This window comes from Copadichromis virginalis, linkage group LG23, assembly GCF_057382275.1.
Source record: "Copadichromis virginalis isolate Kocher_CV1m ecotype Utaka linkage group LG23, C_Virginalis_male_GT1.1, whole genome shotgun sequence".
In the NCBI taxonomy this organism is placed as follows: Eukaryota; Metazoa; Chordata; class Actinopteri; order Cichliformes; family Cichlidae; genus Copadichromis; species Copadichromis virginalis.
This window is the reverse complement of record NC_140639.1, coordinates 41,964,056-41,988,776: the sequence shown is the minus strand read 5'-3', so window position 1 is coordinate 41,988,776 and position 24,721 is coordinate 41,964,056. Positions and strand designations below refer to the sequence as shown.

At 42.8% G+C, this 24,721-nt stretch overlaps 1 long non-coding RNA gene across 1 annotated transcript; it reads right to left on the bottom strand.

The window, feature by feature from the left end:
- Positions 1-885: 885 nt before the first annotated feature.
- LOC146681656 (uncharacterized) lies at positions 886-1,563 on the bottom strand. The gene is made up of 2 exons (XR_014918030.1): positions 1,528-1,563; positions 886-1,483 (listed from the first exon to the last, which is right to left on the bottom strand). It is a non-coding gene; the product is annotated as an uncharacterized LOC146681656 (long non-coding RNA).
- Between the last annotated feature and the right edge of the window lie 23,158 nt (positions 1,564-24,721).

Below are 24,721 nucleotides of genomic sequence, written 5' to 3'. Positions count from 1 at the left end.
GTAATGATCAGCTCTTGCCCACCATGAACAAACCTTTATTTTTCAATGCTGAATGTACAACAGCTGGCAGGTTTCATTATTACAAGCCTCCCTGTTGTTCAAAAAAATACCAAGCATAGTTAAAGCATTGGACAAGCTTAAATGGCTTTCATTGTGAATGACGAATCAAAACAGCAAAAGCAGCAGATGTCCACATTCAAGGCATTGGATCTAACCTCGAGTTTTGCAACTCACTGTACCCCCTTGCTCTGCTTGTGGCATTACCACACCATCTACAATCTACTCATTAGTGCTTTACTTTTTGTACAACTTTATCGTCTTTGTGTGCTTGATAATGCAGAAGTCTTCCAAGCAATTCAGTAACTGTAACTTGGCCCCACACTATGCCAAGTAGGACTTTTATTTTGGAGTTTCCTTATTTAGAATGGCTAAACAGTAAATTCAAAAGAACATAAACAGAGTAGCTGTCATGGTCCTGGGCCATGTTGGCCCAGTGTTCTTAGTTTTCTTGTATGTTTGTATTTTGTTCCTTGCTTAGGCCATGTTTTCTGAGTTGCCCTGTTGTGTTGTTCCCTAAGTGTTTTCCCTTCATGGCTTTTACCCCCTGTGTGCCCCTCTGTGTATCTGTGAGCCCTCGTCTCTCCTTATGTTTTATTCCATGTTTCCCCTGCCCATTATGTCTAAGTTCTCCCCGTGCTCTCTCTTCCCCCTGTGTGCCCTCTATGTATTTATGAGCCCTCGTCTCCCTTTGTGGTTGTTTCATGTTTTCCCAGCCCGTTATGTCTGTGTTTCCCCCGTGCTCTCTCTCTCTCCTCCTGTCTGAACCTCTGTAGGGGGAAAACTCTGTAAAAAACCCAGGAGAAATAAAGACACAATGAGACAAGATCACTTTTTATGCTTTAACGTGCACACGGGTAAGCTGTTCAGAACAACTCACAACGTGTACAGAGGCTGGGCACTTTTTATAGGAAAGACAGTGAGAACAGGATAAGAAAATACAAAACAAATAAAATAAACAACTCCATATGTGGCGCTAGTCTCGTCAGCAGAGAGCTGGGAGAAGGCTGTGAGAGATAAAACAATCTAAAACAATATGTCCCAAAACAGTATGTCTTTGCTGAGAAAGTCTAAAAAGATAATTCTAAACTAATCTAACCATAGACAAAAGGGCATGCTTGCACATTTAAAAGAAGGTAAAGAAACATAGAATCATTTTTCCTGTAACATTCCCTCCTGTTTTAACTTATTTTAAATGTATACAACAATTGTCTGTGAAGGTTATTTATTAAGTATCTTAAGCAATTTTTTAATTTTCAAAATGTCAGCATAGCAGAAATGGAAGTCATCTGGTCTAAAGAATAAAACAAAAGAAAATAATAAAAAGAAAAACATAGTAAATGAAAATCATAGTAAATGAAATAACAAGTGGAATAAACAAGAAAAAATAATAAAACTAAAACTACAAAAAATAAAGGATAAAAACCTTATATTTTAAAACGAAAACTACAAAAATAAAAGAATGAAAACTAAAATGAAAACTTTGTATTTAAAAATGATGAAAACCTTATATTTAAAATGATGCAAACCTTAAATTGAAAACTTTATATGTAAAATGATGAAAACTTCATATTTAAAATGAAAACTTTATGTTTAAAACTGAAAACTTCAAAAAATAAAAGGATGAAAACCTGCATAACCTACTAATGTTTTAATCAGTGCGTGATCACTTGACAAGTCATTTTTAATCACCACGTCATTCATTAGCAGTTATTACAAGTTCTCCTCTAACAGAATTGCAACGGGATGCTGGTCTTCTTCAGGCACGGCAACATAAGCAGTCATTGTAGTTGTTATCATCGTTGAAATCATTACTCTTAGACATGGCAACACACACAACACTAATATGAGCAGTGCTATCATGATGAGACCTAGAAGGACAAACGGCTTTGCTACAGCAGCCGGCCATGAACCGCCGAACAGCCAGTCCAGCCAGTCTAGCCAGCCTTGTGCTGCAGCTGTGTGGTCAGTGACATATTTTTGCAGAATGGACAAATTCTGCAAAGCTTCATAAATGTCTCCTCCAGCTCCATATCCATCAGGGATAAAAGTGCAACATGTCTCTCCTATGAGCTTGCAAACTCCTCCTTGTGATGCTGTTAGCAGGTCTAGTGTCAGTCTGTTCTGCAGCACCATCGTTCTGATGGCCTGCTGTTCTCCTGCTAAGGCGGTTCCCAGGGTCTTTGTCAAAGTTGATGCGTTGTAGCAGAGCATATCGGTTGATCTCCACATGATCCCGCACCTCGGCAGCTCCAATGCCGGGGATCAAGCTCTGTAAGAATTTCACTCCTCCTCAGATGCGAAACTCTGGTTCCTTTACTGCTTGGTGCCGTCCGTGCACATCCTGTCTGGTACTGAGTCTTTGTTTGTAGTATCATCCGGTAGATAGGTGAGTAGGCAGCTCCCCCACTGCCCGCGATCCATTGTTCATCACACATACTGGCAGTTGCGCTGCGTTCAGCTTGTTCAGTAGAATTACATCAGGCAGTGGGTCTGAGACTTGGGGCCAGGTCAGTAGGTAGGTCTGTCCGGAACAGTGCACATTCGTGAGCAGTGTTGGTCAAGTTACTTGAAAAAAGTAATCAGTAACTAATTACTGATTACTCCCCCAAAAAAGTAATCCCGTTACTTTACTGATTACTTATTTTCAAAAGTAATTAATTACTTAGTTACTTAGTTACTTAGTTACTTTTTAAAAACACGATTTACAACCTGAAGAGGTGATAAAGTGATAGATCTTTCAGCCCAATTCTACTTTTTCTACATAATCCATCATACAAAATGTAATCAAATGGAAAAGTCTCTTTTTAAAACTTGTTTTATCAGTTTTAATCTTTTAACTTTATGCATCAAGCAAAACATTTAATTATATGCAACATTCTCTGACTTGAATAAATTAGTTTAACATTTAAACCTATTTTCTACACATTCCAGCACATAAAATAAAATATTTTTTGTGTTTTCACTCACTCTTTCAAACAGATGCAAGTAAAACACAGCAGAAAATAAATAAAGTCAAAGACTCAGCGGTCCTTTTGCTCTATTTTCACCTGTAAAGCAGGAGCAGGGTAGGCGGAGGGTTACCCTGGTGCAGGTGTGCTGCGGTCAGTTGAAGAATCCGCGCGAGTTTCTCTGTGAGTTTCCCATCACGTCGTAGGTACTCGGTGCTTGCTCGGAAGTTTAGGGGTTTTTTTCGCTGTAAAAAGAAGTTTTCTTCCCACGCACGATGGACGCTAATGTTTTTGTCACTTTTTATAGAATCAAACTCAAAGTAAGGTCAGTACTTCCACACTTTAAACGCTGCACGCTCATACTCTCTCCCGCACTCGATATATTATCCATTGTTGATCTGCACACAGCTGCTGTCACCAACGTCGCACTTGCTTACGTCACTGTCATGAGACATTCTCGCAAAAAAATCACGGTTTTAGTAACGCAGTAACGCAGCGTTCCTACGGGAAAGTAACGGTAATCTAATTACCGATTTTGCAATAGTAATCCCTTACTTTACTCGTTACTTGAAAAAAGTAATCAGATTACAGTAACGCGTTACAAGTAACGCGTTACTGCCCATCTCTGTTCGTGAGTGACGATGACCTCCAGGTTGCTTTTGCTGGGATGCTGTAGTTGGCCTTGGACCAAAGAGTACCGTAGCCTGAATGTGTTGCCAGGCCCAACAGACACCAACTGCGATCTTCAGGTATGCTGTACGGCCATAGGCCAGACGTCTGCGAGGATAGGGGCATATGGGTACATGCATAGCAGTCAGTTTTATTATTCCAGTGAGCTGTAGTGTTCATAAACTGCCACCAAAAGTTTAGTGGCGTAGCCATGGGGAAACTTGGTGTACTTTCCTTTGTCATACAGTGTCTGCCTTTTCTTCATATTGCGTGACTTGTTGTCCCTCACGGAAGCAAAGATGAGGAGCCCGGCCATGGTCAGGGCCACTGCAGTTATTAAGAGCCACCACCTCATGACGACGGGACACACCCTCCTGTCGCGAGTAGACCCCCCGGCCAGGAAAGCTGACCCCTCCACCGGGCGAGATCACAACAAGTGGGCAAGCCTGCCGTCAGCTGTGTTTAGATGGCTTCACTTACTGGCTCTGATGGATGCAAGATGGTCGTTCCGCTATTTTGCAAGCTCCAGTTTTTCCTTTGGAGCACTTTGATCAGAACCCAGTCACCGGGCTGTGATCTGCAAGACACTTGATAGACATCATTACATTCTTCGTCATTTACAATCATCTCTTTATTTTCCTACAACTTAGACATACATTTTGCTACTGAAATTGTATCTGCCTTTTTCACTGGGTAGATTTCTGGCCACTTTGAGAATACATCTATAACCACTAGGGTGTATTTTTACCCTTGGCATTCATTTAGCTCAATAAAGTCCATATGGATTGTGTGGTCTCAGGTTTCCCTGAGCATTATATTTTTGACACGTCATGCACGTTCTGACAAATTGTTTTGCTGAGGTTTCAAAATTTACCGTGTAGAATTTACAGTGTAGAAATGAGAGTTGACAATACTGGTCAGTCCCCCCGTTGACAAATGCGTACAGCCATGAGTCACTAATGCCGCCATCTTGTGGAGCGATTTTGGCAACACTGGCTTGCCATAACACATTAAATCGTTTGTCAGAACTGCACCGTGTTTTAGCCATTTTGCCTGCTCTGCTGTGCTTGCTGCTTTTTGTTCATTTTTCAACACATCCAGTGGAATCTGATGTGTGTTTACTGCCATCAATGTGATGTTTGCCTGTTGTGCCGCCTATTTTGCTGCTCTGTCAGCAAAATTGTTGCCTGTAGTAATGAAAGAGTCAGTAGGCGTTGTAAGAGGTTGGCATGCTGGTTTGCCAGTTGGTGTAATCATTCCTCTGTTATGCCAAATTTTTTGCAAAATGATGCACAGCAGAGAAAACATACTGGCTGTCTGTATGTATGTTTATTAGTTTGTCTTTGTGTATTTAGCTTTCGCGTATCACAGCTATCAGCTCAGCGCTCTGTGCAGGACATGAAGAAGAAAGTGGTTTTGCTTCTATTATTTTACTATCTGTGGTTACTGCGTAACCTACACAATTTCGGCCTGTGCTGTAAGGTCAAATGCTGTTCTCCTAGCTTCCACACTTGCTGATCATAAGGTGGATCTGGGCCTGGAGTTTGTTTAAATCTCAGAATGTTGTGATACTCGGTCGGTTTCTGGCACTCAGGTGTAATACCAGAAAAGAATGGCATGACTGCTATCTTAAGTTTTGTCAGAGCGTCTCTACCTAGCAAATTTACTGGACACGACGGGTCATATATGCATTTAATAAAGCACCTGCGGCCACTTGCTGTGTGTACTAGTTCTAAAAGGGCAGTTAATTGTTGTACAGTTGTGTGGCCTGAAGCTGACTTTACAACTAATTTGTCCTCTACTCCTACAATCTCGTGGGAAGTGACCTTCCTCTCCACGGTTCTAGCAGGCGTTGTCTCTATGTTATCTGCTGTTTCTGCGTGGCTGTCTGCAGCCTTGGTGTTTGTGACTTTGCTCGCCTCTCTGTTCCTGATAGCCACCTGCGGATTAGTGTTTTAGTCTATTGTCAACAGTCAGCCTTATTTTGAAGTTACAGAAAGCTTCTTCTTTTTTGTTTGTCTTGGTTTGGGAGAATAGATGCAACACTACATTTTCACTTAAGGCAGTTTTGAATAATTTCTAGTTTTTCAAACAATTCATGGATCTCACACATTTCAAACTTTCAAGTTAGGGTTGTTTCCCATTTATACATATATATATTTAACTTTGCATTGCTCACAGCTCATAGCTCACAGCTCTAAACCTAGGCATTTTTCAATCATATGCCTAATCACTATGTGTCACTGTGATTCTCAAGTATGGTCACAAGTTCGTTTAAATTCGTTTCCAAAACCAACAAAATAATCAAACAAAAACAAAAAACATAAACGTGTCAGGACACAAAAGAAAAAAGAAAAATGCTGCCACCCGAACAAGGCAGAAGTCTGCATATGTTGGCTTGTAATAGCATGCAGCTTGTAACATGGTAGACTAATGTGCCTGTGTTAATTCAGCTCCATATTATTGTGTGAAGTTGCACTGGGTTGGGAGTGGTTTTGTGTGTGCCACATTTTTGGTGAGCCAATGGCTGGAATGGGGTTGGACTAATTAGAGGCAGGTGTACTTGATTGCACTGATACACCGGTCTTCTTATAGCCCACACTACAAACACTGCTGTGTTGTTTTGTCTCTCTGTGCAGGTATGTAATGTGATGAAATCAGATATGTTTGGGATGGACGGGTTTTGCCCTATGAATTTTATATTAAGTGTGTCGTTTTGTCTCTCTGTGCAGTCCAGGGCCTATTATATGCCACAGCCTAAAGGCAGCAGAGTTGCAGAGGCTTGAGTGACCACTGACTATATGCTTGCAGGGTGGTGGGTCTCCAAGGACGACTTCTAACCCTGTTAAAGGCAACATGTGGAGTGCAACTTGGCTGTGTGGCATAGCTGGCTCTGGCCTTGGGACTGTGTGTTTTTATACAATTCTTAAGTGGGACACTGGACTGTTTTATCTTTTATCTCTTGATATATTTTTGTCAATAAATTATCTTAGGAATTTTATTGACTGACATCTTTTTGCCCACGACTGAGACGGTTGGTCAGACCTAGAGTCTTTCTTTGGGTGTGTTACAGCAGCTTCTGCTCTAAAAGAAACAAATAAATAAAAAGAAAAGAAAATGTGGAACATGCTCATCAGCTTAGCAGTGTCTACATATTTAATTCAGCTTCTCAATCCTGTAGTTTTAGCTGTTGTCTACAGGGTTTTGCTTATTGGTTGTTATTATAGGTGTGCTCTATCTCAGCAATGTGTCATTCTAGAATGATAAGTTTCAAGCTGGTCAAGTGCCTCTATGCACTTCATTAGTTTAGTTATTCTCCGTATTGTCTTCATCTCACATGTCATTACACTGAGTTTCAGCAAACCTTAAGCTTGATGCAGACTACTGCTTAACAATTATTCACCTCACATCATAACCGATTAAGGTGCCTCTTCATATTAATATTATGTCATTGTTAATATTATCCTCTTTGTCTTATATAACAGCAATAGCATATTATAATATTTTATCAGTGTGTACCACTATACTACTACTGAGCCAATTTGATAGTTAGGATCATCTTATTCAGCAAACAGATAATTTTGAATTCATCCAATCTGCGGTCACATTTGTTCTCTCTGTTGCATGGCGGACCAGGCAGTTCTATTATAATATATTATTTATATTTTATTTTGTATCCATCAAGGGCTTCAGATGACCTGCAGAATCATCCTTTTCCCAGGGTGGAGACAGTTACCTTTTCACACACTGTCCTTGGCTGAACAATGACACAGCCTTAATATACCTTATTTATTTTATTAAAATATTTTCGTGTGAATTATTTGCTTTATATTCATTTTATACATGCTGGGCATGGTCATCATGCCAACTGTGTTTCATTGTTAATATCACTTTACAGGTTGTTGTTATCCTTGCTATTATTAATTTTAAATACTCTAAAGATAATTTCTACTGTAATTTTCCCTTTGTTCATCTTTATTTCGTACTTTTTATATTTATATCTACTCAGTGGGGTCTGTTTTCAACCCTTTTAAACTACTTCAAACTACTGTGATCTCTAGTTTTCACTTAATAAGGGATTATTAAGTTCTTCCTGATATGGGTGGTGCTGCAGATGCGGCTGCAGGAATGAGTGATGGCTTTCTAAAAGGATTGTGGGAACTGCACAGTGTCTCGTCTTCTGGTTTTACTAAACTAGCAGTTGAGTTCTGTTCTTCTGACTGTTTATATTTTGTTTTCTTAAATCTCTCAGTTTACAGACACTGTTTTTGTCCGGCGTCTGGACTTTTCTTTTCTCACCACTGCTCGTCAGCAGGAGTGAGTTTTAATTTCACTTGCTTGATTACCCATCTTATTTATGTATTTACTTATTTTTGTTTAAGTAATATATACACAATACAGCTGCTATCACCTTCGCTGGTATTAGAGACGAGAGTGGTTGCTCACACGCCCTTCTACTTTCGGACTATTTCCAAAAGCGGTGTGAACTTTACGAGACGGAACTCGACCGTTCTCTCAACTCACCAGCACGTCAGTGAATAGCAGTAAAAGAAAAACACAGTAGGAGCAGCTCAGTCTCTTATTGGACCGTGAAAATTCAGCTTGCTCCATTAATTAAAACAATACACACACACACACACACACACACACACACACACACACACACACACACATTCACATTCACAGCTTCGACGCGCGCGCGACCGGAACCCTTATGATAAGGGGAGCTCCCAGAGCTACTTACTCCCTAGACCCAGTCTAGACCCAGCTGGGGGAGCTACCCAGAGCTCCAAAGCTACCAGTCGACGAGCTCCCAGAGCTACCAGTCGACGAGCTACGCTACCAGTCGACGAGCTCCCAGAGCTACCAGTCGACGAGCTACTTCCGCTATTTTAAATTCCCTGAATTCAAAATGCGCTTTTACGCAAGATTGTGTCAGTGTGTCTGTATCTACCTGGTCAGTGTCGCCGGGTCTGGTCCACCTCGATCGGGCCCCACCACCGTGGGTCGCTTTCTAAGAACGTTGGCCAAGACTCGAATTTAACGCTCTTGGTCTTTTATCACACACCTAGTATGTGAGCTGTCGACAGGCGAGCAACGTGGACTGGTCACGGAGATGGGACACGATGGAGGCGCTCCGGCTCCGAAGGACCAAGAAATGTAGGGGGAAAACTCTGTAAAAGACCCAGGAGAAATAAAGACACAATGAGACAAGATCACTTTTTATGCTTTAACGTGCACACGGGTAAGCTGTTCAGAACAACTCACAACGTGTACAGAGGCTGGGCACTTTTTATAGGAAAGACAGTGAGAACAGGATAAGAAAATACAAAACAAATAAAATAAACAACTCCATATGTGGCACTAGTCTCGTCAGCAGAGAGCTGGGAGAAGGCTGTGAGAGATAAAACAATCTAAAACAATATGTCCCAAAACAGTATGTCTTTGCTGAGAAAGTCTAAAAAGATAATTCTAAACTAATCTAACCATAGACAAAAGGGCATGCTTGCACATTTAAAAGAAGGTAAAGAAACATAGAATCATTTTTCCTGTAACAACCTCTGTGCACTTCCTGTTTACTTTGTGACTCTCACGCCCGTACATGTCATGTTCAGTTCACCCCGCCCTGTCTCGTTATGATTATCAGTGTCACCTGTGTTCCCCGTGTGTTCCCACTTTCCTCGTTAACCCTCTGTGTATTTCTGTCTGCGTCTCCCTCTGTTCAGTGTGACGTCGTCCCTCATGCTGTGTGTGATTTCCCCGTGTTTCCTGGTGAGCTTTATGTTAGTTTTTCCCAGTTTAGTTTTGTATCTCCTATTATCTTTTGTCAGCAATAAAGCTGCTTTTTGAGTTCATCCCCGTGTGTGTGAGTTTTGCATTTTGGGTCCTCCTCCTGCCTGCCACACAGCCGAGCCTTGACAGAACGACGTCACCAACGACATGGACCCAGCAGCTCACAACCCCTCCACCGAGCTCCGTGAGGACCTGATTTACACAGTGGAATACCACTGTCAGGAGTGGGTAGCGCTGCCAAGTGGAGAATACCGGGAGACCGTAGCCATCCGCCTACAGAGGATGGTGTCCGGACTCCCCTGGTTATTCGGCGCGCTACACCCCCACATCCGGGACTTCCTCGTGTCCACCGTAGGCATCTGCCCGGAACTGCCTCTCCTGTATGAAGAGTCGGAGGACGTTCAGCCCGGTCCGCTGGAGAATTCGCGGCCCGGTTCATCTCCTCCCCCTTCTCGGCGAAAACGCCGTTCACACCGCCGTCGCTCCAGTACAGCTGAGCAGACTGCACCCGTTGGTGAGAGTGACTGTCTTTTTCTCGTTCCGCTCGAGCATTCAGATCCCAGACATCATGATAGCATACCCATCGAGAGTAAAGCAGTGTTTTCCTCTGTGGATTACAATCTACCCTCAGCTCAGCCATTAGCCTCACCAACCCCTGCTCAGCCATTAGCTTCGCCAGCCCAGTCAGTTAACTCTCCTACTGTTCAGTTTGCAGTCCAGTCTCCAGTCCTCCAGTCCCCTGTAGCTCCGTCGCCCTCAGTTCAGTGTGCCACTCTGTCGCCCATATCCCACTCTCCTCCCGTCCGGTCAGCCCAGTCTCCTCTTTCACCACCACCACCACTAGCTCAGTTTCCTGTGTCTCAGCTCCCTGTAGCACAGCCGTTTGCTCCATCATCAGCAGCTACGTTTGCAACAGAACCATTAGCTCGGTGTTCTGTGCAGTCACCTCTAGTTCATTCTCCTGTGCAGTCACCTACTCCACTCTCACCACAACCATTGCTACAGCCATCAGTGCAGCCCCCGGACCCCATGACTGTTCCACCACTGTGAATAACTCTGTTTTGCCTGCCGTTGTGTTGCCTGACTTGGATAACTCCGCCACTGTGTGTTTGGACTCTAAAGACGTTATTCCGAGTGACACCTTGGTGCCAAATTATTCACCGACCGCCCTACCTAGCGATCTTTGTGTTCCAGAGCAATCAGGTTCTTGTAACGCTCGCAGCATTTCCTCTGAGTTAGCCAGTATGAACGTTTCACCCGTAGAGTTAGCGGAACCAAAGACTGTTATTCTACACCAGACTCACCGACATACTGCTACTAGCATTGCAGCACCGCAGAACCATTTTACTCAGCCTGTACGTTCTGAGGTTTCTCAGTCTGAGCTCAGCCACACACCCCCATCATCAGCTCAGGATGTAACAGTGCATGCTGAGGAGCACAAACCCCCTGAAACTGTGTGTTCCATTGCTGATGCTCCTTCTAGTGACTGTTTCATGTTCCAGCCTGTTTTGTCTTTAGACATTTCTGACGTTCCCCAGCCAACTCCTCAACCAGCCATTGCTCTCTCGGCTTCTCAAATAGTTACTGAGAACGAGACCTGTGTTGCTGAGCAAGCCAATGTAACATCCACTCCTAGTGTTCTGCCTGAGCCAGGTGACACAGAGACCATTATCCATTCCTCTGCTATGAACAGTTTAATCATTACACCAGCTCCTGTACCTGTGACTCCCAATGTTGCTTCGTCACTTTCTCAGGCTGTGGTTTTTTCTGTGCCACAACTCGAAAGAGCAACTCAGACGCTGCCTGTGTAAACTCTGCTTTGCCCTTGCCTGCTAAGCATAAGACTGCTTGCCCTGTGCAGCCACAGTTAGGGTCCCCTCAGCCAGAAGTCTCCGCTCCTGCTGGCTCTGCATCCGTCTCCACTGTGGGTTCAGGAGAACCTCTCCAGCCACTCCTCGTCTCCGCTGGAGGGTCCGAGGGGCCCGTTCAGCCTCCTGTCTCCGCTGGAGGGTCCGAGGGGCCCGTTCAGCCTCCTGTCTCCGCTGGAGGGTCCGAGGGGCCCGTTCAGCCTCCTGTCTCCGCTGGAGGGTCCGAGGGGCCCGTTCAGCCTCACGCCGCATCAGCTGGAGGGCCCGAGGAGCCTGTCCAGCCGCCATCTGCGACCGCTTCGTCATCGCCTGGTCCGGCTGCCTCTGCCTGTGCTTCTGCTACGCCTGGGCCAGCCTCTGCCTGTGCTTCTGCTACGCCTGGGCCAGCCTCTGCCTGTGCTTCTGCTACGCCTGGGCCAGCCTCTGCCTGTGCTTCTGCTACGCCTGGGCCAGCCTCTGCCTGTGCTTCTGCTACCCCTGGGCCAGCCTCTGCCTGTGCTTCTGCTACCCCTGGGCCAGCCTCTGCCTGTGCTTCTGCTACGCCTGGTCCAGTCTCAGCCTCTGCTTCTGGTCCAGCTTTGGCTTCTGCTTCTGCTCCGCCTGGCCCGGCCTCAGCCTCTGCAGCTCCGCCTGGCCCGGCCTCCGAGTCTTCGTCCTCGTCTGGCCCGGCCTCCGAGTCTTCGTCCTCGTCTGGCCCGGCCTCCGAGTCTTCGTCCTCGTCTGGCCCGGCCTCCGAGTCTTCGGCCTCGTCTGGTCCTGCCTCGTCTGGTCCTGTGCCCACCAGGCCATGGCCAGCACGCCTGGGACTGGAGGTCCGCCGCCGCCTTCCGCGCTGTCGGCCCCCTGAACTGCTCCGTCGTCTCCTTCGGCGCCGCCGCCGCCGCCTTCCGCGCGGTCGGCCCCCTGAACTGCTCCGTCGTCTCCTTCGGCGCCGCCGCCGCCTTCCGCGCGGTCGGCCCCCTGAACTGCTCCGTCGTCTCCTTCGCCGCCGCCTTCCGCGCGGTCGGCCCCCTGAACTGCTCCGTCGTCTCCTTCGTTGCCGCCGTTGCCCTGCGCACGGCCGGCCTCCTGAACTGTTTCCACGTCTCCGCCGTTGCCTTCCGCATGGTCGGCCCCCTGAACTGCTCTGTGTTTGGGTTGTTTTCTTGGGCTCCGGTGTTTGCTGTGCTCTTCTTTTGTTTTCTGTTCCGAGCCCTCCGTCCTGGGCCCCCGCCGCCCGCCCTGGGTTGTTTTCTGTTTGGTTTTGTTTTTCTGTGTTTTGGCTGTCTGGAGCCAGCCCTTGAGGGGGGGTACTGTCATGGTCCTGGGCCATGTTGGCCCAGTGTTCTTAGTTTTCTTGTATGTTTGTATTTTGTTCCTTGCTTAGGCCATGTTTTCTGAGTTGCCCTGTTGTGTTGTTCCCTAAGTGTTTTCCCTTCATGGCTTTTACCCCCTGTGTGCCCCTCTGTGTATCTGTGAGCCCTCGTCTCTCCTTATGTTTTATTCCATGTTTCCCCTGCCCATTATGTCTAAGTTCTCCCCGTGCTCTCTCTTCCCCCTGTGTGCCCTCTATGTATTTATGAGCCCTCGTCTCCCTTTGTGGTTGTTTCATGTTTTCCCAGCCCGTTATGTCTGTGTTTTCCCCCGTGCTCTCTCTCTCTCCTCCTGTCTGAACCTCTGTGCACTTCCTGTTTACTTTGTGACTCTCACGCCCGTACATGTCATGTTCAGTTCACCCCGCCCTGTCTCGTTATGATTATCAGTGTCACCTGTGTTCCCCGTGTGTTCCCACTTTCCTCGTTAACCCTCTGTGTATTTCTGTCTGCGTCTCCCTCTGTTCAGTGTGACGTCGTCCCTCATGCTGTGTGTGATTTCCCCGTGTTTCCTGGTGAGCTTTATGTTAGTTTTTCCCAGTTTAGTTTTGTATCTCCTATTATCTTTTGTCAGCAATAAAGCTGCTTTTTGAGTTCATCCCCGTGTGTGTGAGTTTTGCATTTTGGGTCCTCCTCCTGCCTGCCACACAGCCGAGCCTTGTCAGTAGCAGACATAATAAAAGGCCCCCTTTCAAAAGTTAAAAACTTAAAATGGAGCTATTAAATCTGATCAAGTCAAACTGCAAATTGCACAATAGCAGCTACTTTAATTAGCTGGGTTACTTCCAAGCTATTGTTTGATCTGTGCAGTGGAGTCATCTTGGCAACCTTCCCTCTGAAGATCATGAAAAGAACTGGCAGCCATTAAACTGACCCCACCACCACCCTGTTAGTCTGAGACAGCTTTCTCTGGAACTTTAAGAGATCCAATTTGCAAATGATCTTCATAATAAACAAATACAACCAGAGTTCAAAGTCTATCCATCAGTGACAAATCTCCAGAAAGCATGATTTAATAAACGATCATTCTTCAGTCCACTACTCCACCCCAGGCTTTATCGCTGTTTACTTAGAAGCACTGCTGAGCAAAATGTGAGTTTTAGTAGCTAAAAGTTAAGGAAGAAAGTTTTCAAAAATAATAGCATGAATACTTTTAAACTGTGAATACAATACAATAAAATCAATATTTGGTGTGAGCTCCCCTTGCCTTTAAAATAGCACCATCTCCCCAAGGTACACTTGCACATAATTTTTCAAGGTACTTGGCAAGTAAGTTGTTCCAAGCATCTTGAATAACTTTCTTCTGTGGATTTAGACTGTCTGAGTGAGTTGCTTCTTTCTCTTCATGTAATCCCAGACTGACTCCATGTTGTTGATATAAGTGCTCTGTGGGGACCATGCTGTCTTTTGCAGGACTCCTTGTTCTTCTTGTCACTAGAAACAATTCTTCATGGCTCTGTCTGTATGTTTGAGGTTATTGTCATTATGGAGAATTAATAATGTGAAGCCTGTAAAAAAAACAACTTTATAACTAAAAAAGTTATTACATCATTGTCACTTTTAGAATGGAGGGAAAGTTTTCACGTTGGTCACAGTGGAGTTCAGATGCTGGAGCCATAGAATGAACTAAGATCAGTGAACTAAGCAAAACCCGTGATTTGCTAAAGAGAATCCTAAAATTTAATTGCAATGTAAAAGAATAATGACGAATAAACTCATGAAGTGAAAAGCATGACTTTTGTGCTACTGTGGCGTGAGGGTGAAACTAATGTCCGAGACATGGACAGTGAACATTTCTCAATACAAATACATTTACAAGCTACCGTGACATTACCTTCTGGTTCATGAAGGTTCATTTCACTAGCAGGGACTACTTTCTTGGTAACGGTGGGCGATGAGGGATGAGGAAGTGTGAATAGGGCTTTGGAGTTGACGTCACGCTGCAATGCATTGTGGGAGCGCAGCGCCATTTTTGGGGTCTACGAATCAAAACAAACACACTGTGTTGGAACGATGACTACAAGAAAGATGCTTAAAAGCAGCTCAAAAGAGAATGAACTGTATAGAGACCGATTGCGTCCAGAGGCGAAGCAGCGGTACTTGCAGAAAATAGTGTGCACTGGAAATGTGGACCCGTATGAAATACGGCCGTGGAGTAGAAACCCTGAAGACCAACCACTATTGACGTAGCCTGACATATTTTCGTACCTTGTCTATGGAGTTAGTGCGTACAAGTCGTCATTCAAACAAAGGTAAGTCAGCTCGAGTACTGCGTGTGAAATACATTTGATTTCCCTGCAAACATTCAGATTAGTGCAGCATAAATCCATTCATGAGGGGGAAATTACAGTGAGAACATGTGGAGGTTGTTAGGTGGATAACATAGTGAGTTCAGTGCATTGATGTTATATTAAGTGATTCATAATTGTCACTTTATGCTTTCTCCATCTCTAAAGTGATTACATCCTTGCATTACATACTTTAGGTTCATTTTCTGCAGGCAGGTTTCTGACAGAGAACAGGCAGATTTAGAATATAACATGCAGCGTTCTATAGATGGACACATAAACAAATGAAAAATTACATGTATGTGCTAACTTTCTAAACACTTTGTTACATTTATGATAAAGTAGATAAAACACATTTACGTCGGCCTTGGCTCATTAGTTCTTGTCTTTAAATGAAGTTTGTCTGTGTGTGTTTCAGGTCCTGCACTCTCAAAGACTGAATGAACCAGCATTGCAGCCATGGGTCACTGTGAGCATTACAGGGAAGGTTGAAGCCGCCCACTGCACCTGTATGGCCGGAGTCGCAGAGACCTGCAGCCATGTCACTGCTCTTCTGTTTAATGTAGAAGCAACAGTGTTGATCCGTGGCACAAGGACTGTTACAGATGAACCTGCATACTGGGTTTTGCTGGGTAATGTGACCAAGATACAGCCAGAGGTTGGCCATAAGATAGACTTCTCCTCTTCAGCTGCCCAAAAAAGGCTCTTGATCAAAACATAAACAGACCATCCGTATTGAAAGGTAAAAGGAGCCGTCCTCAAAACAGAAAAATCCCACCTGCTACTTTGGAGGAGTTGTCACTGCTATTGGATACTTTGCTGGAGCACAGTAAAGCTGTGGGTTGTGGGAATGACCCATAATGTTTTATCTAGGGGTCTACATTTATGCCTGTTGTGCACTGCTGTGTAAATAATTTGCATTTGCTGAATATATACTGACTGAGTACCATTGTTCAAAAGTTGAATAAAGAAACAAACTAATTTTTGCCTCTTTTTTTTATTAAAACCACCTTATAGAACATCACATCAGTTACAGTGTAGAATCCATGTCATTTATACACTGCAAAAACTCAAAATCTTACCAAGTATATTTGTCTTATTTCTAGTCAAAATTATCTCATTACACTTAAAATAAGACACAATCAGCTACAGGGCAACATTTCAGTAAGCTAAAGGAACTTGTTTCAAGACAGTGAATCTTGAAACTAGAGAAAAACTAGAGATTTTTCACTTGTTCCACTGGCAGATTTTTTCACTTAATACAAGATATTTTAGCTTAAAATAAGTGAAAAAATCTGCCAGTGGAACAAGTGAAAAATCTCTAGTTTTTCTCTAGTTTCAAGATTCACTGTCTTGAAACAAGTTCCTTTAGCTTACTGAAATGTTGCCCTGTAGCTGATTGTGTCTTATTTTAAGTGTAATGAGATAATTTTGACTAGAAATAAGACAAATATACTTGGTAAGATTTTGAGTTTTTGCAGTGTAGTTTACAAATGACAAAATGTTTACACAAAATCACGAGTGTTTACATGATATCACCCACTACTAACATTACTTTATTTACTGTATCTTTTGAAAAAATACAGCAATTTTAACAACACAAGACTTAAGAATATTTAACAGGAGCAGGTTTCATTTTTCCCTGTTTTTATTATCACACTGTTCACCAAAACGCAGCAAACCTTCACCATCTTATCCAGGAGGGTCACCTCTTCACCCTCACATGGAAGAAGTAATCTGATTGGCATGGTGGTATGTTTGCAGCAGGTCCCTTGTGTAGCGCTGGAACCCAGTCACGATGTTTCATCCATTTCATAGGCTGGTTTGCTGCAATAATGCCAAATAATTAGCAACTCGATAAATAGAAGGTAGTTCTGCAAAATCACTCAGTAGGATGTTTGTTCTAATTTGCTATGACCTCAGAGCGCATAGAAAATAAAACTAATAGGCTATAAAGAGTGATATGAACATATTTAGAACTTACCAGAATGAAAATGTCTGGAGCACCAACAGATATCTGGAGATGGAAGAGAACTGCACGTCAGCTCGTCTCACAGCTGCTATCCAGGCTAGACGCCTTCGTTTGGTAACATCCGATACACGAGCTGCCTCATGTTGCTTCCAGGTTGGGAAAGAATGAAAAGATAAACCATTTTCAAGCTTATTCTCTTGCCGGTCGTGTGATCGAACATTGCAGCCGACCACACAGCAAATACGAACCGTGGCTGTTGTGTGTGCCTTCGCTCCCTTTTCACTTGCGCTAGACCCCCAAAATGGCGGATCGGGCCAAAATCCTTTCCACGCCCACCCCCGTGACATCACGCTCCAGAGCCCTATCCGGTTGTTCAGGGATGACGCGACGAATCCTACTTCCGGGTCTAAAGTAGTCTGCGTTTAATATGGCTTTTGTGTTGTTAACATGTTAAATGTTATGTATTTTCTTCTATTTGATCTCAAAAAGCTCCTAAAACAGTCAGTGATCACTGTTGACCTCCCTCGGCTTTTATTACCACTAATCATTTATTTAAGCTCAGTTTTTAAAACCTTAGGATGTAACTACAGCCCAGCCCATGCAGCAGTATATGAATGACTAACCTCGTATTGTGGATGGATTATCTCAGTTGTTCTCCTGGCTGAAGTTTGGTCCTTTTACAGCATCCTGCCATGCGATTACATTTGTTCCTGACCACCGAGAACACTCACGTTAACTTTTATCCAGTGGAAAAAAAGTTAGCTTGTTTATATTATGCTAACATAGCTGTGTCGCTAGCTGTCAGAATCAGAATCAGAATCAGAAAGGGTTTTATTGCCAAATGTTGAGCGGGTTTACAACATTAGGAAAATGCTGCGGTCACGTAGCACATCATTATATACCAGCTAGCCCAACTTCAGTAACCCTACAAACGTCACTACTGTTTAGTTTTCTGTCTTCATTTATGCTGGAAGTGATAGCAGAGCTGTACGTTTTAATTTGTTTCCAAAACCCCGCAGTCAGGACATGCTATATTGTAGTTAGATAGAAGCTAGCGACAATGGCGTGTCCAGCGGGGTGGCCTGGGGGGGCACAGGCCACCCCCCCAACCAGACTGGCCACCCCAGGTGCCACCCCAAAGGCAAAACAATAAACTTCAATCAAATATCAAATGTCCGATTATGTTTTCACGGTGAAGCCTAGATATCCGAGTGTAAGTGAATGCAGCATCGGCTTCTGCGCTATGCGCATCACGTTAGCAAAGGTAGGAGAGCCAAGCAGAAACACGGCACTGCAGGAAACAATTTTTCGGTGAAAGAAAATGAGGACAGAATAAATGTCCTGGTAAGTAATATTAAGTTTGTTGAGTTTAGTAAACTTCGGTGAAATTAGAATACCAAGGAAAAAAATAACACTTAAAGAATTATTGCAGCTGTGGAATATTTCAGACAGTATGCTACTGAGGGCAGCTAACATAAGAGTTATGAGTTATAAGATATAATCTAAGTCGTAACATTGCTGTATGGAGCTGCAGATTTGGTTGCAGGTTAACATAGCTGGACTGGCCATCGGGCATACCGGGCATGTGCCCGGTGACTTATTTTTTATTTTTTTTGTAATGGCATGAACAATGAGAGGTGGTGGATTGGCCAGATGCAGGTCGATGTGTAAAAATAACTCAGTTGTTTGGTGGTGGCTATGGCGGGGCTTCCACAGAGGCAGCAGGTGGGTGAGGGAAGGGGAGGCAGGAGCAGAGCCCCGAGGTAGCCGCCAGTCCGAGTATCAGGTGAACTGAACTTCAGGTAAGTATGACCTGCAGTCTATCTGGGTCAGATATAAACCAAGTTTAGGTGGAGTTTATTTTCATGTTGCTGACTTTTTACTGTCAGTTGCAATAACTCATACTGCGTTCTAGCCAGCTTGACGGAGTTTATATACAGCTGGGTGGGTGCTATGATGTTACTGATAGTGAACTTTATTTTATTCATAAGGTTAGTTAGTAGAGTTGCCAACGGCTCCTTAAAAAAATGGAATGGTCCCTCATTCAGAGAAAATATTACGCGTTTTGTATTGAGCTGAGAAGAGACGCAGTTTGTCCCGAACTTTAGCTAGAATGGAAAAAAGACACAAAGCTGGATTTATTCTGTCTTTACGCTGCACAGCTGCCTCTTCTCTCATTCTCTCCCCCTCCCTCTCCTGTTGCTACTTCAATCATTAAACTGATCAATGATCAGCTGATCGGCTTTTCTCTCTCATTTATTTATCGCTCACTTTGCGCCAGAAAGAGGAAACCAGCAGATATTGCGCTAAACAACAGCAGCACGTTTAAGCTTGATCAGCTGTTGTTAGAATTTATTTAATATTAATTTCTAGTATCAGCTGATGTTTGCTGGAGCCACAGCTGTAAAGCTGCTGGTCATGATGTCTGTTTGGATATGTGGTGAGAGGGAAACATGAAGATGAAACCAGGAGATGTCCTTACTGAATCATCAGAGCTGAACAGGTGATGGAGAAACAGGTTTACCTTTTAGGTGACATGAATGAGTTGAAGGGAAGTTATGAACTGTTTCTGAGAGATAAATAACACCAGGATCCTTTTCTAAGTAGCTGACAGCTGGTAACTGTGCAGGGGCGGATCTAGGAAAGTTTTGCCAGGGGGCCAGGTAGGGCATTAACAGGGAAAGGTGGGCACAAAGAAATACTTTTCTTTCTTATTCTCATTTAAAATGTCTCGCTTTTATTAAATAATTATCTAAATCGTACAACCAAAGTTTTTATCTGACGTAAAATGTATAGAAATCATACATTTACCAACAAGACTGTACATCACTGTCACAACAGCATTTGTTTTCATTCAAAGTCTTTATGGCTTTAATACCTGGTGGGCCAATCTGTAGTGAAAATGCCCAATTTTTCTGTCCCAGTCCAGCCCTGCAGGTTAATACTGGCAGTGTCACCATGCCAGCTGACTGTATTTCATCATCAGCCAGTGTTGTTCTTTATCAATATTACCAAAGTTTACCATAAGGCAGCATAGAAAGTATTTACTTGCTTTCAGGTGTTATTCAAATGTTAGTCTTTTCATTTGTTTCCCCACTTTTTTCCTGTTTCAAAATCAAACACCAGTTTGTGAGAAGATTATCTTCTTTTTTTAACAGGCAGATAAAGTTTTACATTGGCATTGGCTAATTTGTCAATTGTTTGTTACAAATGTTCGTATTTTAATATTCAAAAATGTTTTTGCCCAAAACATATGTGCACTATATGTCAGTAAAAATACTATGCAAATATTGCTGTCCTTGACTGCTGAGTAAACACTGACAAAGCACTGATTGCATCTCTTGTACTTTATCAACGCAGTATCTAAAAACTTTGCACCGTAGTGGTTAAAATCTCATTCTAATAAGAGTTAAAAGTGCATTTGGTTATTAGGTTTATAGGATTATTGAATTATGGTTAACGGTTGGTAGAATTTTTTTTTAAACATTATCTGCCACCCTTCTCCAAATCTGTGCCCCTACCTGGCCCCCCCAACAAAAATTTTCTAGACACGCCACTGGCTAGCGAGCTAACTCCCTGCTAACTTCTAACTCCGTTAAATGTCATAAATTCCGTTTTCATGGATGCCTGGATGTTAAACTCAATTGTTACACCTGGTAGAGTAGAACGCTGATCATTTTATTAAAGATGAAAGACTTTAGACAGTTTTTCAACTCTCAGTAATGCCATAGTGATCGTGTGATATATGGACCTGCAGCGGAGTTTAGACCCAGACACGGCTAGTGACGTCAGACTGAACAACCGGATAGTGCTGCGGTTTGGGGAAGGCCTTGAAGGGGACTGGTGACGGCTCTCGGGCCAGGCAGATCCCCATGTACTAACGAGAAATAAATGGAGGAAAGGAAGAGAGGAGAGGAGAAGAGGAGAAGGGAGGAAAGAAAAGGGGGGCAGGGTGGGGCATGAAAATGAGAACAGCAGGTGTTGGAGAAGGGGGGGTTTTATAGCATGAGGCCAGAGTGGGCGTGAAGGAGGAGTGGTCCCGCTCCTGAAATTCAATCTAGAAATCTAATTCAGTTCATTAACAGTAGTGTACAGTTCTTTACCATTTTCTAAGATCATTCTAAAATACATTAATGAACTGTCAGTCCTCAGTGTACCGCAACTTTACCAAATAATTCCACAATATTTCACTACAGGCTGGAAGCTGCTTTGCTTTATTATAATTTTTAGTTGTATATTATAAACTCACAGTCTGATAAACTGTCTCTGCACATGTGTACTGTATATTATGTCAGTTCAAATTATAATATAATTAATTCCCATCCATTCTTCAAACAGTTTCAAGTAACCTGCTTTGACTAAAAACAGAAAGCTCTTACATGTGACTTGGCTAAAATATTATGGAAATAAAGAGACAGCTGCCAGCACCATCAGGTATTCCGTCTCAGTTCATTTTACTAATGGTTTTAAACTTCTTAATGACATCCAACTTCAGAATAAGAGGAACTGGATTGCTTTTCACCACTAATAACAAAATGGTTTGTTGGCAAAATTTGTCATTTTACAAAACGACATGAACATTAATGTCCTAATTATTTTTATCACTTCATAGGATTGGATGCAAGGTTTTACTGCCCTGGTTTCAGAAAAAACATGTGGAGTCTGTTTCCATTCCAGTGCATGCTGGGGAACGTTCTAGCCCTGCCTTAACCCGAAAGGGATTAAATGGGAAGAGAAAAGGAATGAATATCAACAAATGCATACAGCCATCTGTCTATCTCATTGATGTGCCTGGAAGCCAATACAGAATCAGTGCAACGAGGATCTCAAAGGTGAGCTCTGACCTGACTAAAGAAGAGCACTGACTAGCAAATTTCTTTCTTCTTTGATGAGGAAAAAAAAAGCAACGTTAATGCATGTTTATAGTGTAAAACAGAGGGTTTGAGAAGAAGGCAAAAAGAGAGGGGAAAATATATAATTTTTGAGTTCATCCCCATTAAATAAATGAATCATTGCAGAGCAATAGCTGAGTAGATCAGAACAACACTGCCAACGGGCCTCCCACTGTTCCAGCCAGCAGGCCTCGGCCACCCTGGGAGATTAATCAATTTTGTGGAATGTTTGATTTGCATTTCATTAAAAATTTAGGTGGAAAATTAATGGGGAGGCACTATGTTTTCAGGGGACAGCCGTAGAAAAAAATTCAAGCCCATCTTTGTTTGTGTCATGTCTTCAATTCGCTATGTCGCTCAAATTCCCTTTTTTATCATTGCCGGCATGGATTTGGATTCCTCTCTGGTTGTTCTCATGGGAATCAGTGCAGTCAGATGTTCTGTGGCCTTGACTTTCTGTTTTTATGTGGGCTCTGTTTTACTCTGTCTTTTATATGTGCTTTGGAGAAACTGGCACATTTACAAAGCTGTACTCTGTTTCTGTCTTAGCCAGTCAGTTTTTACCATATGACTGAAAAGAAAACGAGTCATGTTGGTTGACATATTTTCACAAAGCCATGCCCTGTATCATAGCACTTCCTATGCATGGATAAACAATAGATATCTGGTTATATGACATGCTGAAGCCAATGCATTCATACTATTGTTTGTCTAAACATGGATCCACAAGAATACCCATCAGTGCTCCAGTGTTTTCCCACTGTAAATGCTTTTATCAGCTGCTCACATGAATTGTCCCATATACCTAAACAGCTGCCAGTGGTGATGTGAACTATGTGCACAGATGGGTAGTATCCTGATCTCTTTTTACTGTCCAAATGCATCCCATGTTTCAGTGGCTGTGCAAACTCTGGAACATCTGGGTCACATCAAATTTGTGACATCTGTGTCCTTTTGAATGTATGCCCCAGATATCTGAAACAGTCACTGTTACAGATATACATGTACTTAGAAAGTGCTCTGTTTCAGTCTGCTTGTGTATGACCTAAGCTATGTGATGTATTTTCAACTGACACTTTCAATATGTGTTTTAAATTCAATTTTATTTATATATGCCGTTGCAGTACAATAGCAGCTGTGGAGGTCCAGTTCATTAAGATGGTATTTAATTTCATATGTAAAGCATGGTGATGGCAGCATCATCCTGTGGGGATGTTCTTCCACAGCAGCAACTGGGAGATTAGCCAGAGACAGATCTAGAGAGGCATCTTTGATGATAACCTGCTCTGGAGCACTCTTGACCTAGGATTCATCTTCCAACAGGTCAATGCCAAGATAACAAAGGAGTGGCTTCGAACCATGTCTGCGTAACCAGGCCAGAACCCAGATTTGAACATGATTAAATATCTCTGGAGAGATCTGAACCTGGACTGTGCACAGATTCTGCCGCGCACAGCCCAGGTTCTGGGAGAAATTGACCAAAAAGAGGTGTGCCAAACTTGTAGTGTCATACTCAAAATGACTTGAGGCTTCGTCAACAAAGTAGTGAGTAAAGGCTGTGGATAGTTGGATAATAATAGTGGATAATTTATTCAATTTAAAGGAATTTCAGGTCTTTTGGGGTTTTGTATGTAGTATTTTGGGGTGAAATTTTAATTTAATCCTTTTTTTAGAATAAGTCTGTAAAATGACAAAGCGTAGAACAAGTGATGCACTGTCAATACTTTCCAGATACACTGTAAATTGCACATATATATTTCCTACTTTCTCTTTCCACTGCAAAGTCAGCCACCATGGTTTGATTCATCCAGAAGACATATTTTCACTCAGCAATTTATTTTTAAAGAATAAACCAGGGAATAAGGCTTTGTTTTGTAAAGCTGTGTCCATCTCCCACTTAACCTAAAACTGAAAAAAAAAAAAGCGTTTGCATAAAAAGACAGATTGATAGTATAGCTTAAGGGCCTCGTTATACAGTCAAGTGTTTTTTTCACTATAACCATTTTGATCCCATCACTGTTGCTTGATGTGTTGTTTTGGATTTGGCTACTATTCATCTGATTTCAGTTTGGGCCTCTCCAAAAAAGATAGACTCCAACACTTTGCTTTCCCCACTTCAGACACACAGAATTTTTCTATGCAAATTTGTCCACCGCTGTGTTATCTAGTAGAATTTTAAACATCATGGCTGACAAGTAAACTTTATGGCTAATTCATTGATGTTTTCTATGACTTTGTTAGTGTCATTAAGGAAATAGGTGACATTGTGGTATGTCTCCACAAACCAATCACAAGGAGGTTTTTGGTGTAGCACCCCATTTTTGCAACTTACAGCAACCACTTGGCAACATATTGAGGAATGCATATTTTCCCCTTGTGAACAGTGGTTGCTAGGGGGTTACCAGCTTATCCCCAGGCACGTGTGAAAGAGGGAATAAGGCCTTTGATAACTATTTCTTTAAAGATTTTTAATTTGTTGCATTTTGATCTGCATTGTATTTCAAGACAGTACCCTTTTACTTGACCATGCTCTCTCACCCATCATTAATCCTATTCTTAACATTTTTTCAAATACTTCATTCTGTAGTGGTAAGTTGAATAAATTCCAGTCATGGATACAAATTTTCATGAACATTAAGCTATGTAGGACCAACATACTTTGAACGTGACATGTGAAACAAATAAAAATGGAGAACGTAACGTCATCACATTGCATGAAATATGAAAACATACAGAAGTCAATAATCGCTCTATGTCTGACAATGTTTATGCAAAGTTTTGTTCTAATTGGCCCATTGAGGAGGAGATGGGGAATATGCAGACATTTACATATAAATACTTTGTAATCATTATATTAAGATAGAATTCATAACGCTCAT